General features: G+C 49.4%; 1 protein-coding gene and 1 pseudogene across 1 annotated transcript in view; both read left to right on the plus strand.

The window, feature by feature from the left end:
• Positions 1-22431, plus strand: part of LOC132085581 (zinc finger protein 239-like) — a 204979-nt gene that overhangs the window by 1646 nt on the left and 180902 nt on the right. The gene's annotated exons all lie outside the window — the stretch shown is intronic.
• The window catches only part of LOC132085606 (zinc finger protein 436-like), a 91921-nt pseudogene that overhangs the window by 1632 nt on the left and 67858 nt on the right, over positions 1-22431 (plus strand).

Consider the following 22431-nt stretch of genomic DNA (forward strand, 5'->3'; position numbering starts at 1 on the left):
CAGGACTTTGTGGAGCTTTCTGTGTCAATTTCTAACATTTTCTAAAACTGGTAGTTTCTCCCATTACTTCCTTATCTACACGTCCCTGACCCCATCTCCAGGCAGATTCACTCATTGACTCTGTTTTTTCTTCCTGGGTCTTCTTTGGTTTTGGGATTATTCTCAGTGCCCTCATTCCCTGTCCTTCTGTTGCCGTTTCTGGATCAGGAGGCCTGGCTGCCACCTGCATCCCCTCACTCACCTGCTGAATGAGCTGCACTCTCAAGGTGTGGAGCATGGTAAAACAAATGCTGTTTCTCCTCTGTAGCACATCAGAGGAGAAACACCATTTGTTTAACCCGTGGTCTGCCAGGGAGCCACAAAACCGTGTCCCATTCTGTTATGGTTAGAGGCTGGCACAATGCTAGTGCTCCTATGAAGATGGTTTCTCTCTGGTGTCTGCTGTGAGATGTGACCAGGAATAAGCGAAACAGGCTTTTACTTAGAAATAAAGAAAAAAAAACTTTATTAACTAAACTACAACTCTAAATAACAAGAAATATGCAGGGAAAATGAAAACTTTGTAAAAACATTTCCTCCTCTCTCTACTAAATTCCAATACATCTATCTCTCAAATTTCAACTCTCAGTCTATCACTAGTCTTTAGATAATCAATTCTCAATTCATCAAGAGGAGAGGAGTCTTTCTTGTGCTATAGGCTTCTTCTGGAAACACCATTGAAACTTCGTGTGTTTCTGTGTCACTCGTGGCACCGCCAGGAGTAAATCTGCTGTCGTGACCTCTTCCCTTTGTGTCTCTGCTCTCACCACTAACCATGGACTAGAGCTGCTTCTAGGGTTTTCTTTTTAAGGATGCTTTGTCCTGTTCCAAACAGAGCACAGTCTCACCTTTGGGACACTTGTCTTCTTCAAATTTCCCTCCTTGGGGCTGAGGAGTACTGACACTGAGCTTTCTTGGGTCTGAGCCATTGCCTCCCTCTGGATGCAGTCTGTGTGTCACAGGAAACATGGTTCTGTCTATGGCTATAACAAGAAGAGTCTGGCTAAGCTACTTTATCATCTCTTCTCACTTAAGATTCTTCACTTTCACACTTGCACACTTCTTTCTTCCATTTCATCTCTATCTCTCTTCTAGGAAAGGTTAATGTTCTGCAAAGTTTTCATTGTCTGAGAAAGGGTTCAAAGCTCCCAGAAGCGGCCGGACACCTTCTCGCTGCACCCCCCATCCTTCTCCACAGGCCGGGCTGTGCTGCCAGCGCTTGATATCAAATTTCAAGGTGGCACAGGCTCTGTCTCTGTCTCCTGGGTGGGGGGGCTGCCCGATGCCTCCTGGTGCTTCTCCCACCCTTCTGTGCTGGGGCCTCTTCACTTCCCTCGCTGGAATTCAAGAGATCTTCCCCCGAGAGTTCTTTGCTCTTAACCCCTGCGTTCTCAGAGGCGTGTCTAATGTCTCTAGTGGCTACACTAGGTGCTAATATAAAAATCTGAACACTTATAGGTGACTACAGCATATCTCAGAACACTTACTTCCTCTCAAACTATGACACATTCCCATCTTATCTGCGTTTGGATTGGTGCATGAGCTACTTTCTTGTTTCCTTTGTTATCTGTTTCACCACTTTTCCTTTGTCATCTATTTGCCAACAGCAGTTTGAGTCATTGAATTTTGCAGAAACTCCTCCTTTTTCTGCTAACAGATGATCTGATCCTATCCCATGGTTAAGTGTTGTGTTCCTCATTTCAGTGGATTGGTCAGCAGGAAGGTCAGGAGCTGGAGCTGTCTGGTCGGTTATTATTTTGAGGACAGCTTGTAATGTAATGATGCCATTGAAATGAGAAATGGGTTCTGTGGCTCCTGATATGAATTGGTTCGGGTTCCCAGGGGCTGGTCCATGGTGTTGTAGAATTTGTTCTGGTGGCCTTTCAGCTTTTCCCCAGTTTTGGGCACTCCCTTGAGCCAAGACTGCATCAATTGACCACTTTTCTCTAATTAAATCATCAAATACTTTGATTCCAAACTGATTTCCCTGAACTTGTGATAGCTAGAACATTTCAGTGCTCTAATACACCCTATATAACATATAGACAGTGACAGCACATGTTGGAGATGGCACAGGGATGATTCCCCCCCACTTATTTATAGTGAAGTTTTCCCAATATTCTCCTTTTGCTGTTTCCCTTTGCAGCTTCACCCGTTTCTGTTGCAGGGTCAGATATCCTCCCCCTGGGCTCTGCCTTGAGCTGTGCAAATTCCATCAGTGCCAGCAGGCAGAGCTTGGGGTGAGGGGCAGAGGGAATCAGCCCAATTCCTGCCCTGGGCAAGAGACCCAGGTGCATTGTCCACACTTTGCTCAGCAGTGTTCATTTGCATTTCTAAAGCTCCTCTGCAGGGTGCCTGGAATGAAGCTTCACTTCCAGGGTGTACTCACACATGCCCCCCCCCCCCCCCCCAAAAGCCAGGGTTTGGGGTATTTTTAATTTTTAGGGGTTTTATTTGAAGAGTGTTCTATTAACTGTTTATGAGTTAAAGGGCCACCTTTAAAGCTCTTCTAGTTTTGCAAAATGCAGCCTGAAGCTAAACACCAGAAAACCCAGACCAAAATTTTGCAATCTCCAACAGCCATGCAAACACATGAGAAAAAGAATCCAAAGCAATAAAGACTTTTTCTACTTCTTCTGCTAAGAATAAAAATTGATTCTCACACCCCTAGCCCAAACCTAACTGACAATATCAAAGTAGCATTGATTAGAAACAACATTCTCATGGTGTAATCTTATTCCAGCCAGCCCAGTGTGTGAGTGCAACTGAGCCCCAGAGTGGAATTGTGCCGTGGTGTTCCCCAGCAGCTGTGGCAGTGCAGGCCCAGACAGACATCTGACACAGAGCTACAACAGAACTAGCCTCTGTATCACCTTTTATAAAATTAATTTGCGTTCCAAGTTTAGGAATCAAATCCCTTCCCAGTCAATCATGATAGCAATTAGGAGGAAATAAAAATTCATGCATTTCAAACCCATTGCCCACATCTGCTAATAGTGGTTGAATAAAACCACTGCTCTTTCCACCTTATCTCCTCACTAATCAAACATGTTTCTAGCATTTTTCCCCCTTGGGTCTAACATTCAAAGTGCATTGAGAGGCCCCTGTGTCTATCAGGGGAGACCTCCTCTCAATGCAAACCCACCCTGAATGTTCTCAAGGGCTGCAGTGTGGAGGGTCCCTGGTGTGATGGGAGCTGTGACAGCCCTGCCAATCCATGTCCATCAAGGGGTGGAGTTGCTGGTCCTGAGGGTGCTGCTGTCTGTGCTTGCAGTGTCCTTGTGCCCTGCAGCTGGAGCCCTGGTTCCTTGCCAGGGGCTGTTTGGGTGGGCTCTCCCCTGCCGAGGAGGGCAATGCCTCTGCCAGGTGCTTGTGGCCGAGCCGTGCCCTGGGTGCTGGGGCCCCCTTGGGCCCTGGGGTTGATCCCTCGGGGGCTGTAGGAGCTGTGCCCTGGCCTTTGCCTTCAGCTTGGCCTTTTGCTGCTCCCTTCTTGCACTCACCTGCTGTGCCTTTGTGCCCAAGTGCTGCAGGGCCTTCTTGTGCCCCTCCTGCAGCCCCCTCAGTGCCTGTGGGTGCTCATCCTCTGACAGCTGCTGAGCTTTCTGCAGAATCATTTGTTTTCCAGCGACTCAAAGAATATCTTGATCCTTCCCTAATAATCCGCCTTTCCCAGGTGTTCCTTGCTCCTCCTCCCTGTGCTCAGGGTGCCCTCCCCAGCCCGTATCCCAGAGCCGCTCCCTGTCCTGCCGCAGTGTCCGAAGGCGCCCCCGGCGGGCAGGGCCGGCAGCTCCACGGGGCCGGGCAGCGGCCGGGGCGTCCCGCAGCCTCCTGGGGGCCGGGGGCCGCTGCCGGCCCTGCCCGGGGCTGGTGGGGTCAGGCAGCGCCCGGCGCTGAGCCCCGGCTGCCCCACAGCCCCGGCCCGGCCCCGCAGCTCCCCACAGGCCCCCAGCCCGTGCTCCCGGTGCCGCAGCTCTGCGCCCGGTGCTGCCGCTGCCCCTCACAGAGAAACCCCCTGAAACCCTGACCTCCTTGATTTCCTGTCCTGGACACCGGGGATACAAATGATCAGCTGACAAAGGTTGAGGATAAGACCCTGTTGAAAAACACCCCAATCCTCAGTATTGTTCTCTTCCTCCTCTTTTCTTTTTCTTACCACATAGATTTCTCCAGCTGCTTCTTGCCTTAACCATATTGCTGCACGCTCCCCTTCACCCAGTCTCTTCCCAGCACACCAACACCATCCATCCATTCATCCATGCATCCATCCATGCATCCATCCATGCATCCATCCATCCATCCATCCATCCATCCATCCATCCATCCATCCATCCATCCCCTGTTGTCCAAATCCCTTCTCCACTTCCCTTGTTGCCCCTCTAGGTATCCATGTCCTTAATTACCTCTGGGGGAATGTGTACTCTTCCTCAACGTTCTCCAAAGGGACTCTTCAGAGATATTTTGGGATCATCATCTGTTGCATCCCTTTGACACAGGACCCCTTCCCGGCTTTCTCTTTTCTACCCTCCGTGGTTGCCCTGCCATGTTCACTCCCCAGAGATCCCAGTGCACTCACAGATGAGATTTGCAGTGCTCTCTCCCTGCTGACTCTTCAGAACCCGCCCTGATGTGTCACTCGTCTGTCTCCTGGTCACTCTCGGGTACTCAATCAATCCCTGGTGCTGCCGCCCCCCAAGGGAGCCGATCACCCAAAGTGGGTGAGGCACCTTCAGCTGCACTCACTGCCCGCCGTCCCAGATGGTGGAAGGAATTCCAGATGCATCCCAAGGTGTGTGGAAAAATTGACATCACCAGAGGTTTCTGTTCAGAAAGAAGACAGAGGACTCCTGTAAAAATAATTTCATTCAAAAAAAAAAAAAAAAGGAGAAGCCATGGGACATTTCCTATGGGGTCTGTCCAGTTGTTGGAGGACACAGCCTCCTGTTCATCCTAAGTTTCCTGTCTACATCTCCCTTTCTCTTTCCCTGTTGGCTTGAGAGTTACAGACATCCCAGTCTACCTACTGCTTCCCCTTCCTAATATGCTCCCAACTTTTGTATAGCAAACAATATTTATGGCTCTGTGAAGTCTTTGTTCTTCTTGAAGTTCATTAATTTAGCAGGACCTTGGCTAAGCAGCAGCCTGTCATTATTTAATAACATTTTCTGAAACTGCTGGCTTCTCCTGTCACTTCCTTATGTACAAGTTCCTGGCTCTATCTCTGAGCAGATTCACAGCATCTGTTTGTAAAGACACTTTCCTCTTCTTCCTTTCATGGGGGTCCCCCGTTTGTGGGACATCCCCCCTGGAGCAGGGTGTCCCCCCTTTCTGCAGCTCCACCCTCAGGCAGTGCTCAGCCAATCAGCGCACACGCTGATGATGACTCAGTAGTTGCCAGGCAGACCCGCAGCTCCCAGCGTTGCCCATCTGCGCTCCCGCTCGGCCCCAGCGCCCCCCTCGAGGGGAATTTGGGGAGGTGGGACTGGGGCAGCGCCAAGGCCGGGCCCCCCCGCGCTGTCCTGGCGGGAGCGGCTGCAGTGGGGACCGAGTGCGGGCGGGAGCGGCCGAGAGCCCAGCGCTGCCCCAGCCCGACCTGCCCCAGCTCCATCCCTGCCCCTGCCGTGGGATGCTGTGAGTTTGGGGGCAAGAGGGAGCCGGCAGTGGGTGCTGGGCCTGGGGCAGGAGGAGGAGGGAAGGAGAAGCAGGGTTAAGGAACAAACTGGTCAAATGCTGCACGTGGGACGAGATGGTGGGATTGTGCAGGAGAAGGAGGAATAGCAGGAGGAAGAGGAGTGTGAAGAAGAGCGGAGACACAGGAGGAGGAGCAGAAACAGGAGGCATCAGAAGGTTCCATCTCTCCCTGTATCTGCAGGCTCTACCCCAAGCCCCAGGAGCATTGCCCCCTCATATGCAGCAGATATCCAGGCAGGAGGATCCATGAATTTCCCTGGCTGAATCTTAGTGTTTTTGAGCTTTCTTGGGCTAATTGTTGGTGCTTTGGCTTTTTGCAGGGGCTGAATCTTTATCTTTTGGAGGAGGTTTTTGCTAAATCATGATGTTTGGGGAGTTTTTGATCTGTGTCTTGGTGTTGGGAGAATTTTTGTGCTGAATCTCGGTGTTTTGGAGGTTCTTACAGACACAAGATGTCCAATTAGTTCCTGAGATGAAGTTGGGCAAGGAGGAACTCCCAGTGCAAGGCACCCTCTTATTCTTTTTCTTTTTTTTTTTTTTTTAACCCAAACCAGGATTTTTTATTCCCAAGGCTTGGTCTGATGGAGGATGAGGAAAAACCTCGGAGATCCTGCACAAGGAGTGGCTACAAACCCAGTCCAGGGAGCTGCGAGGAGGAAAGAGCCCCCCTGAGCCAGGAAGATGGCCAGAGATGCAGCCCGAGCTCAGAGCTGGTGGAGAAGCCCCATGGCAGGAAGAAGCCCCACAAGTGCTTGGAATGTGGGAAGGTTTTCAGCCAGAGCTCCAACCTGATCTAGCACCAAAGGATCCACACTGGGGAACGGCCCTACCAGTGTGGGGAGTGTGGAAAGAGCTTCAGACAGAGCTCTGGCCTAATTCAGCACCAGGTGATCCACACTGGGGTACGACCCTACAAATGTGGGGATTGTTGGAAGAGCTTCAGAGACAGCTCTGACCTGATCCGGCACCAGATGATCCACACTGGCGAAAAGCCCTATGAATGTGGGGAATGTGGGAAGAGCTTCAACCAGAGATCCCACCTGATCCAGCACCAGAGGATCCACACTGGGGAACGGCCCTACACCTGCTTGGAGTGTGGGAAGAGCTATGGGTGGAGCTCAGACCTGAGAAAACACCAGCGAAGCCACACTGGGGAGAAGCCCTATGAGTGTCCTGAGTGTGGGAAGAGGTTTCAGATCAGCTCCACTCTCCTCAGACATGAGCGGATTCACACAGACGAGAGGCTGTTCCGCTGCCCTGACTGGGAAGGGCTTCAGCCTCAAATTCGCCCTCGTCTCCCACCAGCGCATCCACTCCAGGGAGAGGCCCTAAGAGTGTGGGGAGTGTGGGAAGAGCTTTGTGCTCTGCTCCAGCTCTGCTTCCAAGGATGTACTTCTCCCTGAGCTCAACCTTGACCAAACACCAACGGAGGCGTCACTGAGGGAAGCCCTGTGGGTGCCCTGAGTGTGGGAAGAGCTTCGTGCGCTGCTCCAGCTCCATCCCCCATGGGAGGATCCACGTTGGATGATCCCCAGTGACCTCTGTTAGGCAGTGCCCTGGTGATGTGTGTTGGGATGACACCTGGCTGGGGGGCTCCACATCTTCCTGGCTCCCTCTGGGCACTTGGACGAATGCAGAGAGCAGAACATCCATCAGGAGGTAGACCAACAATGGGAATTCCTTGGGGAGAGCAGATTTCTTGGCTTTCAACCCCAGAACATCTTTTGTATTCACTCCTATTTTCTGGTGTCATCAAGGAGTTCTGGATGGTCTTGGAGATCTTTTCTAACTTCAGGGATTCCATGATTTTAATTTCCTGTTGCCTAAGGGAGTCTTCTACAGGCAGATGATGAAAAAGTGACGAAAAGACCAAAATTTTAGAGACAGTAGGGTTGAAACTCCACCAAAAAAGGTTCTTCTCTCCCACCCAAGCAGGTGGAACCTCAGCTGGCAGTGTCGCAATCCGTCCCAGTGGACAGGTAACGCGATGATTTTTAGGTGCAAAAATAACCAACAAAGGTACAGGGGATTTGCAGTAACAAATCAACAAAATGCAGTTTTATTGAAATAATCACAACTGAAATGCGTTGGTGAGCGGAACTGGGGAAAAAAGGGAGAAGATAAGGAAAGAGGGACGAAAAGAGGGAAGATGGGTTATAGCTACTGAGACATGATGCCGCTTTTGTCCTTCGGGGTCCGGCCATCGAAGCTCACTGGATCACGTCCCGGGAGATCTCGAAAAGCACGGCTAACCAGGGCTCCAGTTATACGATTTTTTTATTGGGGGGAAGGGGAGCCGAAACAAAGGTCTCCAGGGAGGGGGAAAGAACAGAAAAGGGGGTACACAGAGTCCTAGCCAAGCAACAGGCAAAAACCATTGTTTCCATGGCCCAATGCTCGCAGGTGCATTTATTCTGGGCAGCTTTTCCCCCCTTCATGCACACCTCCCCCGAGTTGGGGGGGGTTCAGTCCCAGTCTCTGGAAGAAGGTGTGAGCGGGGTTTTCTTGCACGGGGATTTCTTGTCTTGGTTCTTTGATGGAGAGGCTCGCATTTCTACTTGTCTGTCACAATGGCTGAGGGTGGATGAGAGGGGTCTTCTGTAGGGGACCACCCAGAGCTCAAGCCAGGCAGGCCAGGAGGTACGGAGAATCCATTGTTCACAAGGGGCAGAATGCCCCCTTCGTGTTCAGCATGGCGTGTTATGCAAATAACACCTGTGGAAACAAACTGACAATCGCATGACTTCCCCTCCCCACTGGCTCAACAGTTTTAACTTTTCGGTGGTCTTTTCTTCATGACAATTGTGAGGCATAAATGAAGGATATTTCGGACAGGCTCTCACAGGCACGGACATGGAAATCTTTTTCTTTTAGGTTGATTTTCTTTTAATATCTCTTTATCCCTTTAAAATATCCAACACAAGCGTAAAAATAAAGGCATCGAACTAAGACATGGGTGTGGTCATGGTGGACACAGACATGGTGGGACACAGACATGGGGAGTGACAAGGGGACACATGGACATGGAGGGGGATGGGGACATGGGGGCACAGGGGCACAGAGGCTAATGTTGGGGACAATGACAGGGATGGAAACACGGTGAGGAGACAGCCATGGGTGAGGACATGGTGGGACATGGCCAGTGACCTGTGGAGACATGGCCATGGCTGGTGCCATGGGGATAACTTGCAGAGGATGTGGGGGATGCTGGGTTTGAGGGAGTTGAGGGTTCCTGGGAGGAATTTGGAGCTTGCTGAGGCCTTTGGGGACCCCAGGCCAAGAGGCTCCAGCTGCTCTGGGAGATCCTGGGGGAGGTTCTGGGGCAGCTGCTCAAGGACCCCCTGACCTGAAGCCCCAGCCAGGCATTGGGCTCCTGGAAGGGGATGAACGTCCTTGTCCCCAGGAGGGAAATCCCAGCACCCCCAGGGTGTCAGGGGCAGCTGAGGGGCCACAGCAGGAAGGGGAAAGCCAGAGAGAGCTGTCCCCCCTCCAAAACAGCACCCCAATAATCCCAAAACTCAGGGATTCCTCTCAGGAAAAAGCACCCAAGAGCTGCCAGATTTCAGGGAAAGAGGGAATTTGACCCCCCCAGACAGAGCCAAGAGGGGCCTGGATCCCCCAAAACCAAGCACGAGGGTGAGGGATGGGGCTGGAGGGACAATGGTAAAGGGGCAGAAGAGCAGGGGAAAAGAGGATTCAAAGAGAGTGGGAGAGGCATGGGATCCCAAAACTGAGTTGGGAGGGATCTTTAGGTTGGGGGAATGATGGGGGAGGGGAGGAAAATGTGGGGATGGAACAGAAAAAAGGCAGTTCCATGGGGATCCATTTGTGTTCCCCACTTGATTCCTGAAGTGATTCCCTGGAACTCTGGGGAGGAATGGATCCCCACTGGGTGGGTCCTCAAGCCCATTGCCCATCCCTGGGGGTTCATGGGGGGTTCCCTCCACCCAAAAGCTGGTGGTGCTGTGACTGTGGGAGAGACGTGGTGGGGAAAGGGGGGGTCTGGGGTGGGCAGGGAGGGGGAGCAAGAGGAAGAGGAGGGAGAGAGGATGAGGGGGAGGAAAGGAAGAACAGGAACAGTACCAGGAAGAGCAGCAGGAGAACCATGCGGTTCCCCCACTCACCCACTGAGTCCGCAGCTCCCCCTGGTTCCAGCAGCATCAATCCTCCCTCCACATCCTGCAGGTGAGCAGGGAGGGGCAGCTCGTCCCACATCTCTCAGAGAATGTCCAGGAGGGCTCTTTGCAAGGGAGGGGATGTTTGGATCTCACAGAACCCATCAGCTGAGCCGCAAATGCTCCTTGGAGGGGTCTTGGAGTACCCACATGGTGATTGCCTGCTACCAGAAGGGGCAGGGGTGTGACATCAGTTTTGTGGCTCACTGGGAGTGGGAGAGCAGGGAGGAGCAATCCCAGAGCTGGGGAATCCCAGCAGCCTGGAGGGATGGGGGAGGCTGGAGATGAGCAGGGTCTGGGCCACCAACAGTGAATGGGGCGGTGACTTCTGGAGCTGGACTTGATCAGAAGGACCAAGGTGCTCACCTGTTGTTTTTCCCCCAAGCCAGGATTTGTCAATCCCAAACTTTGTCCAGATGGAAAAGGAGGAGGCAGTTGCAAGGAAAAGGAAGATTGCATGGGACACTGAGGCAGGTGAGGAGAAAGTCACTGCTCCTTTCTCCCTCTCCTGTGTTCCATCTCCCAGCCTAGCATCACCCCTGGCTGCAGGACAACCCCGCTGATGAAGCTGTCCTGCCGGGGATGCATTGGGTGGATCTCCTTCCCCTTCCCTCTGGCATGAAGGCAAATCCCGTCCTCTCCTTGTCCACCCTCCTTCCTCTCCTCATTCTGTCCTTCCTTCTTCATTCCTTCCTCTCCTTTTCTTTCCTTATGCCAGGCACTGAGCTGCAGACAGAGACCAGGGAGGACAAATCCCCATGGCAGAACCTCATGGAAGAGGCCGTTTTGAGTGGCTCCAGGGCAGAGCACGGGAATCTAACGGGTGCGGGATATCTTCTCCCTGCGAGGGAGCTCCTGGGCAGGTTCCGGTCAGAGCAGACTCCTCAAGGTTTGAGGGAGCAGCTCCCCCAGCCCACCTTGCACTCAGGCCCTGATGGATAATCTTGTGCTCGACCAGTTGAAGAAGGAGGTCTCTAGACACTGCTGAGGGTCCAGCTGGTTTATTATAGGAGAGTCGAAGGGTCCAGGCGAGGAGAGGAGCAGGGACACAACCACAGCCAAAGGGGAGCCAGTGGCAGAGCCCAGAACAAGGGTGGGGCCAGGATTTATAACAGGAAGAAGGTGGGTGGGGCCAGGATACAGACAACCAATAGGAAGAGGGATCAGAGGAGAAGTCGAAGTGGGGTGAGGAGGGGTACACCAATGGGAGTGGGGGGAAAGGGTGGTCTTACAACACAATCCAATGGGGAAATGAGGAACAGAGAACCTTCTAGAAATGGGGGAGTGGACCACAGCTGATTGACAATTAGACAGAAGTGTCCTCCCAAGGCATCTCTGCCCCATTCTCCCTGTGGTCCCTTCCCACAAAGGGTGAGGAAAAGCCCTGGAGATCCCACAGAGGGAGAGGCTGCAAACCAAACCCAGGAGCTGTGAGGAGGAAAGACTCTCCATGTGCCGGGAAGGTGGCCAGAGGGAGATCCAGACAGAGCTCGCAGCTGGTGGAGAAGCCTCAGGATGGGGAGAACCTCCACAAGTGCTTGGAATGTGGGAAGGGCTTCAGAGGGAGCTTTGGAGCTGCGACCTGATCCACCACCAGATGATCCACACAGAGGGAATGGCCTTAAGAGTGTGGGGAATGTGGGAAGGGCTTTGGGCAGAGCTCCAACCTCATCAATCACCAAAAGATCCACAGCAGGGAGAGGCCCTATGAGTGTCCTGAGTGTGGGAAGAGGTTTTGGACTAACTTCCATCTCCTTTACATGAGCAGATTCACACAGAGGAGAGGCCCTTCCACAGCCCCACTTGCAGGAACGGTGTTAACTGCAACTCCACCTGTGCATCCACACCTGGGAGAGGCCCTATGAGTGTCCTGAGTGTGAGAGGAGCTCCTCCAGGAAGTGCTGGAAGATCTTAGTGCACTGCTCCAGCTCCATCTTTAGTGCAATACAGCCATCCCCCATGGGAAGATCCACACTAGATGATCTCCAGTGATCCCCGTTGGGCAGAGCTCTGGTTACGCCCATTCTGGGTGACTCTTGTTGGGTGGGGGGGAGGTGTTGGAGAGATTTATTTCCTCTCTCCTTGTCCTGATTTGATTTGGTTGGTAATAAATTCCCTCCCTGTGCCCAGGCTGTGTCTGTGATGCTCATTTTGGTGTTTAGTGAGGGATCTCTTCTCATGTTATCCTGACCCAGGAACTCTTGGTTAAATTTTCTCTCCCCTGTGTGCCTGCTGGGGGGCAGGGACAGAGTGGCTTTGGTGGGTGGCTGACATCAGGCCAGCATCACCCAGGCCATGGGTGTCTTTCTGTCCCTGGCCCTCCAGGGAATGAACCCCTTTGCAAAACATACAGAAGACCTTTCCCTGTTCCTTGTCCCTGCCCTCAGTGCAGTCCTATCCCCAACGCAGTCCACCCGTGCCGTAGAGCAGCTGTGCCCTATGGCTGCACCCCAGTTTAACTGCTACCAGGGGACAGCCCACTCTCACCCACGTTGCTGGGAGCCAGTTGGGCCAAAGAAATCTGGCACCACAGCACCTGTTCTTCACCCAGTGGGAGATGCAAGAGCATCCAAAGTGAGGATTTCAGTAAGCCCCGAGGGGAATTTTTCACAGGTACCTTGCTTGCACTGACTGTTTCTGTCTGTGTGTGTGCCCCTGCACATATGTGTGACTGTGATTGAAAAGGGTCTTGTCCAATTAAATATCTCCCAAGGCTGCAGCCATCTCAGTGGCCAGGACCTGAAGGGGCACGGAGTTCAAACCACTGAGAGCATCCAGACCGGGTCTTTCAAATGCACTGTATAAGGGGAGCTTTGGAAATAAACTGCCTCTGTTGCCACATGAAACTGGGGGTGAGTGGTGCGCCCCACCTGCGCACCTCTCCACCCACATGTGCCCTAACACATGGTGATGGCCAAAGTTATCAGGACTCTGCCATAACCTGGCACAGACCAAAGGAGACAGATGGCGAAAAGCCGGTATGGTGTTTAGAACTGGGAATGTTACAGTGTAAAGTGGGAATCGCTGTAGAACCGGGTTACAAGCAGTGTAAGAGCCGGGAATCAGTGTGGGAACCGGAATAAATACAGCGCAAAAGTGGGAATCGACGGGACAGCCAGCATGGTGATGGGACCGTGGTCACAAGGGTTCTTGGATAAAGGAAGAGGCGAGAATGTTGACTCCATGTTCAGAAGGCTTGATTTATTATTTTATTATATATATATTACATTATAACTCTACTAAAAAGAATAGAAGGAAAGGTTTCCTCAGAAGGCTAAGCTAAGAATAGAAAAGAAAGAACAACAAGGATCTGTGGCTTGGACAGAGAGTCCAAGCTATCTGGTCTGTGGTTGGCCATTAATTGTAAACATTCAAGATGGCCCAATCAAAAATCTACTGATGCTTCCCACAGCAGCAGATAACTATTGTTTATATTTTTTCTCTGAGGCCTCAGCTTCTCAGAAGGGAAAATCCTAAAGAAAAGGATTTTCACAAAAAGATATCTGTGACATGGTGAAAAAACAGAACTTTGCTTAATAGACAGCAGAATGTGCTCTGAAGTTTCAGCCCTGTTTTTGTGGAGTGGAATCACCTAGGAGACCATGGGAGCTTGGATGTCAACACCAGAAAACTCTGTAATGAAGGTAGTGATTTTCTTCTTTAAAAGGAGAGGGATTGGTTATGATGAATGAGCCCTACAAGCTTTGTTCACATGGTGTGAAAGCCATCAGCTGGATGTATCAGAAGCGGCTGTTTTAGATTTGCCCTTTTGGCAGGGAGCTGGACAATATATATTTGCAGCAGCCTCTAATGGTGAGGACACAGCCATGGGTGTTATAAAGCCTTGGTCAGCAATTATGGACTTGCTAAAACAATTGGAATATGAATGAGAAGCAAAGGGGGAAGAGCAGCAGCACAGCCGCTCCTTTGTGTAACGCCGTGCGGGAGCTGGTGGGCCCCGACTGCTGCGAAAATATGTCCTGCTACATTGGGACTGCGACAGAGAACTGCTGTGAAAAGCACCAATCACTTGAGTTTTTAAAAAAAATTTAAAAGTTTAATAGTAGTAAAATGGTTATAAAAATAATAATACAATTAGAGTAATAATAATTTGGACAATTTGAATTAGGACAATATGAGACAATAGAACCAAAGAATTACAGATGTGTGAGTACCTTTTTCTGGGCAGTCTGTTTCCGGTATCCTTTTTCTGTCTGAAAAAGGACACCCGTTAACAAAGGATTAACCTTTAAAAACAATAGCCTGTTGCATATTCATACACTTCATACATGATGCATAAATTCCATTCACATACAGGATTCTGTCTGGTCATTGTTAGCTTCTTCCTCTGAATCTTAACAGCGCCTTCGAAGTGGGAAGATGTTCATTTCTTCTGATAAGAGGGCAATAAATTTTTTTTCTCTGAAAGATTTAGGTGTCCTGTGGCTGCTATCTCGCTGCAAGTCCTTTTTTTAAAAAGGTATCCTACATAGCATCGTTTATATTTTAACATTTTTTATAACCTAAAGCTATATTTAACACACTACTTAAGAGAATTAATACAGCATTACTTTCTAACACAACACATATTATATTCATTTTAATATTTGCAAAAAAGCCAATCATAAAATATGCATTTTTCACAATCCCCACTCTTATTCTTTGTAAATCATTTGGTTTGAGCAATATTTCTTGTCTACTTGCATCTTCTGGACTATGCTGGCAAAATAAAACAGGGGATTACACAAGGAAGAAATATCAAAACAGTTGTAACACACAAAATGAAAAATCTTAATTTCTTCTAATATGTTACCCCACCAGCTAGGTTTTAACAATGTTTTCTAATTTTTGGACTGGTACCCAGGTTATTATATACATAAATTTTTTCTTCTTTGATTTCTTTTGCTTTTTCTAGAATGACTTTTTTGTGGTCATCAATTTTCAACAATCTGATATATTAAACTTACCACAAACACCCCTTTCTTTGGCCAATAAATAGTCTAAAGCCAACCTATTCTGATACCCTACAGTTTTTGTTTGGCTTAGCTGACTTGATATTAACTCTAATGCCTGGGCAGCTTTGTTTGCTATCATTTCTATAACTGCTTGGAGTCTTGTAATACGACTCAACAGATAATTTGGGGTCAATACAGAGTTAGATTGCTGTGCTGGTTTTAGCTTTTTGTTTACTAGTTGTTTTTTACGGAATCCTGAACTGTAATATTAAATGTAAAACAAATCCGTCTCTCTCCTTTTGGACATTCAATTCCAAATCTATTACGATTTTTCCTAAGTTTCTTGCAATTCAATAATTTTCCCCATTTTGCCTACAGGTATGGGTTATATTACCTAATTTGTATGGGTTATATAATAGTGGCTGTTGACATGGGTGTGTGTAATGGAAAAGGAACTTTGGTTTCTTTCCATGTAATAGTTTCTGTGGCATTTGTGACATGATCTTGCTGGTATCCCAAAAAGGAAAAGACAACTGTCTTGGTTTGGAAAGACAAGTGCCTGCTAAGGAAGGCAGGAGCCTCCCCTGAAATGGAGAATGTAAACCCTCCCCACCCCTCCGAATTGCTATAAATTTTAAATTAAGAGGCTCTCAGGCAAAAAATGTGGGAGCAAGAAATAACAGATCTTTATTAGGGAAGAAAAATAAAAGGATAAAATAAACAATGCAGTACACCAGAACAACACTGACAGAGTCAGAACTCAACCTGACCCCCTGTTGGTCAGGGTGTTGTTAGCAGTCCAATTGGAAATGTGGCTGCAGCCCTCCTGGAGGGTCAGGGGTGGTTCTGTTGAAGCAGGGGGTCCTGCAGAAAAGGGTGTAATCTTCCTCCGAAGATCCAGTGGAAGAAGAGGCAGCTGCTGTTCCTCTGGGGAATCCAGTGGAGAAGCTGTGTTGGTGTTTCAGAACCTCTGGATTATATCTGGGTAGCAATGCTTGGCTCCTCCCTCTGGGCAGAGCATCTCACAATGGGATGTTATAGTTCTTATCAGTCATGCAGTGACATTCAATAGTCTGTTATCAGCAGATGTCCCCTCCCAAGGGAGGAGTGATTGTGGTCACTCAAAGAGAGAGATAAGGCAAACTGCCCACTTGACAAAAGACAACTGCCATCCAGATGATAATAGAATGCATCTTTCCTTGCAATCTGGAACAGATGGGCTCAGCCTCATCTTCCTCCTGTTCATCTACTTCAGTTTCTTGCTCTAATTCCTGTTCCTCCAATTCCTCCCCTCTATCTTGTTCTGCTTTCCATTCCTTCAATGCCTGATACAACAGTCTCCAGGTAGTAGCCAAATTGACATCCGTCTTATCACCCTTAGATATCACTTCCCATAGTCTCTTCCCAAACTTTTTCCATGCCCTGACACTGAAGGCAGTGTCGGCATCAGCTTTAAAGTCGTGTGATTTACACCATATTAGTAAGCTATGAAGAGCATAATCAGAAGCTTGAACATTTTTTTCTTTTCAGTAAAGTTTTCCATGTAGACAAAACAGTCTTTTCCTCGTTTGATAAATTATTTCCCATTATTTTCCAAATCACTCACCTTGAATCAGACATCTGAATTAGGTCCAGACCTACACAGCGTCCTTGCTGCCTTCCCTGATTTTAGGGTACTCTTCACCTTTTTTTCTCTCTTTTTTCGCTTTCCTTTTTTACAGTCCAGTTGCAATCATGGTGGGTGGCACCAGATGTTGGTATAGAACAAAACACAGCGCCAAGTACCGACTCCATCAGAAGGGTGTATAAGAGCGATTTATTATAACAACATGTTGGCTTTATAGTTTTTCAAGATATTTTAATTTACTTAGCAGACACATCCACTACCCATTTGTCATAAGAAAGAAACAATGTTCTCAGTAGGTGAACAAGGAGCCACGTCATTCTGTGAGCCAGCTAAAGTCCGTATCTTTTTACTTTCTCTTTTCCATCCTGTTGCCATGGGGATAGCCTTGGTGTCTTCCTTGAGAGAGATACAAGGAGGAAGGCTTTCCTTATCTTCAGGAAGCCTTCGCTGGCTCACAAGAATAGCCTTTCGTACACTGCCATGCCTATTGTCTGGCACTGGTCAAGCACAAGGGGATTGAAGCCAACTTGCCCATAAGGATCACCATAATTGCCTGTGCCCACCAGAACATCAGTGCCAGTCACACACCTGGGATCCTGCAGACCCAGCATAGCATTCTGCTCCACTGCCCTGGCTGCCAACTGAGTCCATTTAGACTCAAAAATGCCGAATTCTACAGTCAGAATAGAAGCCAAACTGTGGATGTCATAAGGTGTCAGCAAATCAGTAGCAAGCATTCAAAGCAGCTGCATGACTTCAACTGACCCCAGACCATATTGTCCAACGTTATCACGGAGTTCCATCAGAGCTTCCCACTATAAAGGCTGATATGAGTTACGCCCCTAAGCACAGGGAAGTAAGGTGGCAGCACCTGCCAAGTCCCATCCTTTGGGCCCCACAGGGACAGAGGCAGATGCCTGAGTGGGAGGCAACTCAACACCACGCAGCACCGCGTCCTCTGCAGCATCAGCAGAGCCAGAGGAGCCATCTCAGCAATCCAGTAGATGCTGCGTGAAGGCACAATCAACTATTTCCTCGACCTTAGCTTTGACTTCTCACCAGAACCGCCTGTGTTCCCTCGGACATACAGTCACCTGACGCAGGGGGAGTGTCCACAAGGCCATCAAGGAGGGTCTATGCCAGCTGTGTCACCATTTGTGCTAAAAGTGAACACCAGAGCGTCTTCCTGCACCACAGCCCCAGTGTCTGTGGGAGGCCGGGGTGGCGGGGCCGAATAAGCCACTGCAGGGCCCACTCCAGCCCCAGCAGAGCCCGTGCCCGTTGGCAGCCCAGCAGTGCTGTCTGCTGCACTATGGGCAGAGGACATGGCGGTGGACGCAGGTCCTGGCAGTGCTTGTAGATCTGGTGTGGGTCAGAGCGGGACCTGCTTGGGGCCCTCTTACGCAGCGCGGGAGAGGAATGGGGCGCAGAGAGAGACGCGACTCATGGAACTGCAGGGCAGCACAGGGGTGTCCAGGACCACCCCTATGAGAGTTCTGCCCATGACATGAAACTGCACAGCAGACACCGGCCCCCGAGTGGAGTGGGACGGGCTGCCCACCCACTGTGGTGGCGCCCAAGATACCACTGATCATATCCCGCTTCCAGCAGCTTCCACCGCCTGTGCATGCCCAGCAGGCTGCACAGACTCAGAGGCCGTCGATACCGCCCCCCTGAGGACGAGACCAGTGCTGAAGTGGATGAACCTGCTCCCGTCGTGCCCAGGGAGTATTTTGTGGAAACGCCACAATTTCGACAAAGTGTTGTCACCAAGTCAGACTCAAGCAGAGGTGGAGGCTGAGCTGGGGCTCCCTGCAGCCCCCGAGTGCCAGGAAGGCAAAAAGAGGGGGCAATGCCCCCACACACCGCCATCTCCACAGTGTGAGGCAGGGTGGGCTTGGCTTAGCTGACTCCACAGGGCCCCCAGAAGTCTGCGGGGGCTGCCCACTTGCTGGCTGCTCAGAGCCAGCTGGCTGAGAGCCCAATCCGCCTTTGGGGAACAAGCATCGCCCTCTGAGCCGGAACCGTCTCCCAGCTCACCATCCCGAGGGAGAGGGGAAGCTTCTGCTTTGTGCAGAAATTCAAATTCCCCCTCCTCCATGTCCAAGGTGGAAGAGTCCCCCTGGGAACTCTGAGAGCTACAAAATCCAAACCCTTGCCAAACCATATCAAACTTTTTCCATTGCACCAGCAACAATCCCATGTCTATACTACAATCAGCAAAGAGAGCTTCCATGAGGCATTCTCCCATGAGGGACCACGCCTCCCTGGAGAACACCTCTGCGGGGTCTGAAAAAAACCCCTTGCTCTCTGGCCCACAGACATAATCTTTCAAAATTGTTCCAGGAAATGAAGGCCTGTTTCCATTCCATGAGACCCTTCCTGAGATCCAAAACCAAGGAGTCCTCCATAGAAACCACAGGTATTGCCACTATCACAAGAGCTGCAAGCAAAGTGCCAAATGGCTCCTAGTCACCATGCCAAAGCAGGGAGTGGGGGGTAAAACTATATGACCTCACCCATGTCTGTCCCACACATGGTGGCCACCAGATAATGCAATAGGACACAAAATAAAAAAATGCGGACACTGGAATTCCATGGTAAGAAGAAAGGAAGTTAATTTTCTGATTCCACTATTTATAGACTTTCAAAGTGACAGAGGATTGGAGGATGGAATTGCCACCTCTCCACTCACACTGGACAAGCCAACAATCCATCAGATTTCTCCTCCTCCAGAAAGGAATGTAAAAACAACAATTATTTACATAAAATGCGTGAGAAACTCCATTACAAGAATGTAAACATCAGAAGGCTTAGAAGAACTTAGAAGACCAGCGCAACAAGGAGCCAAGCCTTCCTAACTGGATACAATCTGAGATTTGGAACAACGAAGACAGCCTTTTCCCACTGGATTCCTAGAGAAGCAGCTTTTTTCTCCACTAGATTCCCAGAGGAAGTCCAGGCCCATCTACACCACCACTGGATCTTCAGAGGACAACTCCACCCTTCTACAGGATCACTGCTTCAACAGAACCACACCTGTCACTGCAGGAGCACTGCAGCCACCATTTAATAGGACTGGTACCACCACTCTGACCCACTGGGTGTCAGGTCGTATTCTGACTGTCAGTTTTGTTTGTTTTGTACTATTGCATTTGTATTTTTATTTTTCCCTTATAAAGAACTGTTATTCCTATTCCCACATCTCTGCCCGAGAGCCTTTGAATTTCAAAATTATAATAATTCAGAGGGAGGGGGTTTATATTTTCCATTTCACAGGAAGCTCCTGCCTTCCTTAGCAGACACCTGTCTTTTCAAACCAAGACAGAGTGTCATCCATATAATGTAGGATGATGGCATCTGGGAAGGTCCTTTGGATGGGAGATAGGACATGGGCCATGTACCACTGGCATAGAAGGCGAGTTGTCCATTCTTTGGAGGAGGACTCACCAGTGGTAGCGCTTCAGAGATGCCTGTCTGTTCAGGGAGGGTATGGAAAAGGCAAATCTAGGAGCATCTCGAGGATAGAGAGGGATGTTAAAAAAGTGGCCTTTAATATCAATGACTCCATTCAGTCTCCAATCATCGGGAAGCATGAAGTGAGAGAGAAGGCCAGACTGCAAGGGACCCATGTTCTCCATTATTTTAGTGCATTTTCTTTGTTTGGCAGGTTCACTGCTGAATTTGTGGTTTTGTTCTCTGCCTAATCTGTGGTCTTGTAGTCCCCCTGTATTGTCCTCCCCCTGTCTTCACAGTGTCATAGGCTCCTCATTTTGTATTTTGTGTTTCTAAAATTAGACGTACTCCCTCATTGTTATTCAGTTGAGTTAGATGTCAATAATTTTCTTTGTCACCTATCCACTCCCTACCAAGGTTTAATCCCCAGCCTTCCCAGTTGTCAATCCTTCCTATCCTTGCCCCTTTTCCCCAGAATCCTCCTTGCTCTCCCCTCCCATTGAATGTCAATCCTCCCCCAAACCTGCCCTTTCTTCTGGAGAATTCCCTGTCTATTCTGTATCTTTTAGAACACTAATTGGTTTACCCAAGTTATGTCCCTCCCTATGGCTCCCTTATTGGTTCAAGTGTAAAATGTCCTGCTTGGACCCCTCCCCAACCATACTCCTATTGGTTTGCTACCCTAAACCCCTCCACCTGAGTGATGTTATAAAAGCTCTTGTTCACCCCAAGTCTTTGTCTTGGCTGCTGGTCATGAAATAAAGCCACCCTGGTTTCACCCCCAAGACTCGTGCTGCTGCCTTTTTGTTCCTGCACTGGACTGGGACTGGTAGCTGGGATTTGCAGAACTTGTGAGGGGGATCTGTCACGCCCCTGTTGTCATTGTCACCTGGCCAGGGCACAGTCCACGTCACGACACTCCATGACCTCATTAATTTTATGAAGGTCATGGAGGAGCCTCCACCTGTTCTTACCAGGTTTTTTAAGAACAAAGACAGGGGAGTTCCAAGGGCTGTTGGTAGGTACAATGTGGCCCTTGGAAAGCTGCTGCTCCTCCACAAGGAGCTCAAGGGTACGTAATTTCTCTGTTGAGAGGGGCCACTGAATCACCCATGGTGGGGTGTCAGTCTTCCAGGTGAGCTGTGGGGTGTTGCGCTCTGCAGTGGCCCCAACTAGAAATCCTGGGATGGAGGTGGAATATCAAGTCATGCTCCCCATTGGGACAATAGGTCCCTGGCCCACAGGGTGATGGGTGTCCTGAATATAAATGGCCTGATGGTGGCAGTTTGGCCCTCTGGTCCCTCTATTGTGATAGTATGCTTGCTCCTCATGGAGATGATGGCTCCTCCAGTCACTGAGATTACTCTAGTGACAGGAGTCAGCTCCCAGTTTGGGGGCCATTTAGGTTGTGTAATCATAATAATGTCAGCCCCTGTGTCCACTATCCCTTATAGGTAGATATTACCTTTATTCAACTGACTGCAGTCTATAAGAGGTTTGTCTTGGCCCATGATTTCAACCCAGAATGCCACTGGGTGCTCTGGGATATTGTCTATGCTTAATGGCAATAAAAAGTCTTGGGTGATCACAGTCTCTCTTGTGCAGGAAGTGTGGTGGTTTTGTGCAGCAGACAGTGACTGTGATTTCATCAGTTGGCCCAACAGTTTATACTTCTGCTATAACATGTATTTCATTTGGTCCATGAATACGATTACCTATTACCAGCACATCCCTCAGGTCCTCCAGGGGTCCATATTTTCTGGTGGGAATATGATAGAAAGCAGATGGATCAAATTGTATGGACACAGCACTCACCAGCTGGTGTCAGGTCCTGACCCGAACTTGCTGGAAAGCCTTGGTGACTCTGGTCTGCTGTTCAGAGTATGAAGAGCTCCATGGGAATTTCCCACATCTTGGACCTCTGGAATAGTGGGGAGGGTAGAGTGAAACAGCTTTCCATTTGCTGTCTTCAGGCAGGGCCACTCCCCCCTCTGTTGGAAGATTTTGGCTGATAATGGTTCTGGTGGTGGTGAGGCTGCTGGTGATTATGAAACTGAGAACAGTAGTTAGAATGTCTGTTGCAATCCATACAATGTGGTGAATGGCACCTCTTTGGCGGCTGCTGGTCTTTAGGCATTTTGTATTCTTGACAGTCCTTCATAAAATGGCCCAGTTCCCCACAATTAAAACATTTTGCAATGTCTTTGGATGTTTAAAAGGCCTCTGCTACTCTCTTAGAGATTGCCTTTGCTACGGTGTGTTCAGTGGAAGTCAATCTGGCACAGGCCTCAATTATCTGGTCGATTGTAGGTTCTAGGTCGAAGGGGAGAGCTCTTAATTTTGTTTTGCAGTCAGCGTTCACCTTTGCCAAGGCCATTTTATTTAGCACTTCTTTCTTGGCCTTTGGGCTTTCTATTTTTCTCTCAAGTGCAACTTTAGGTCCGTCTACAAATTTTATGAAAATTTCACTTGCCCTCGTTTGATGTTAGTG

This window comes from Ammospiza nelsoni, chromosome 31 (genome assembly GCF_027579445.1).
Source record: "Ammospiza nelsoni isolate bAmmNel1 chromosome 31, bAmmNel1.pri, whole genome shotgun sequence".
NCBI lineage: Eukaryota > Metazoa > Chordata > Aves > Passeriformes > Passerellidae > Ammospiza > Ammospiza nelsoni.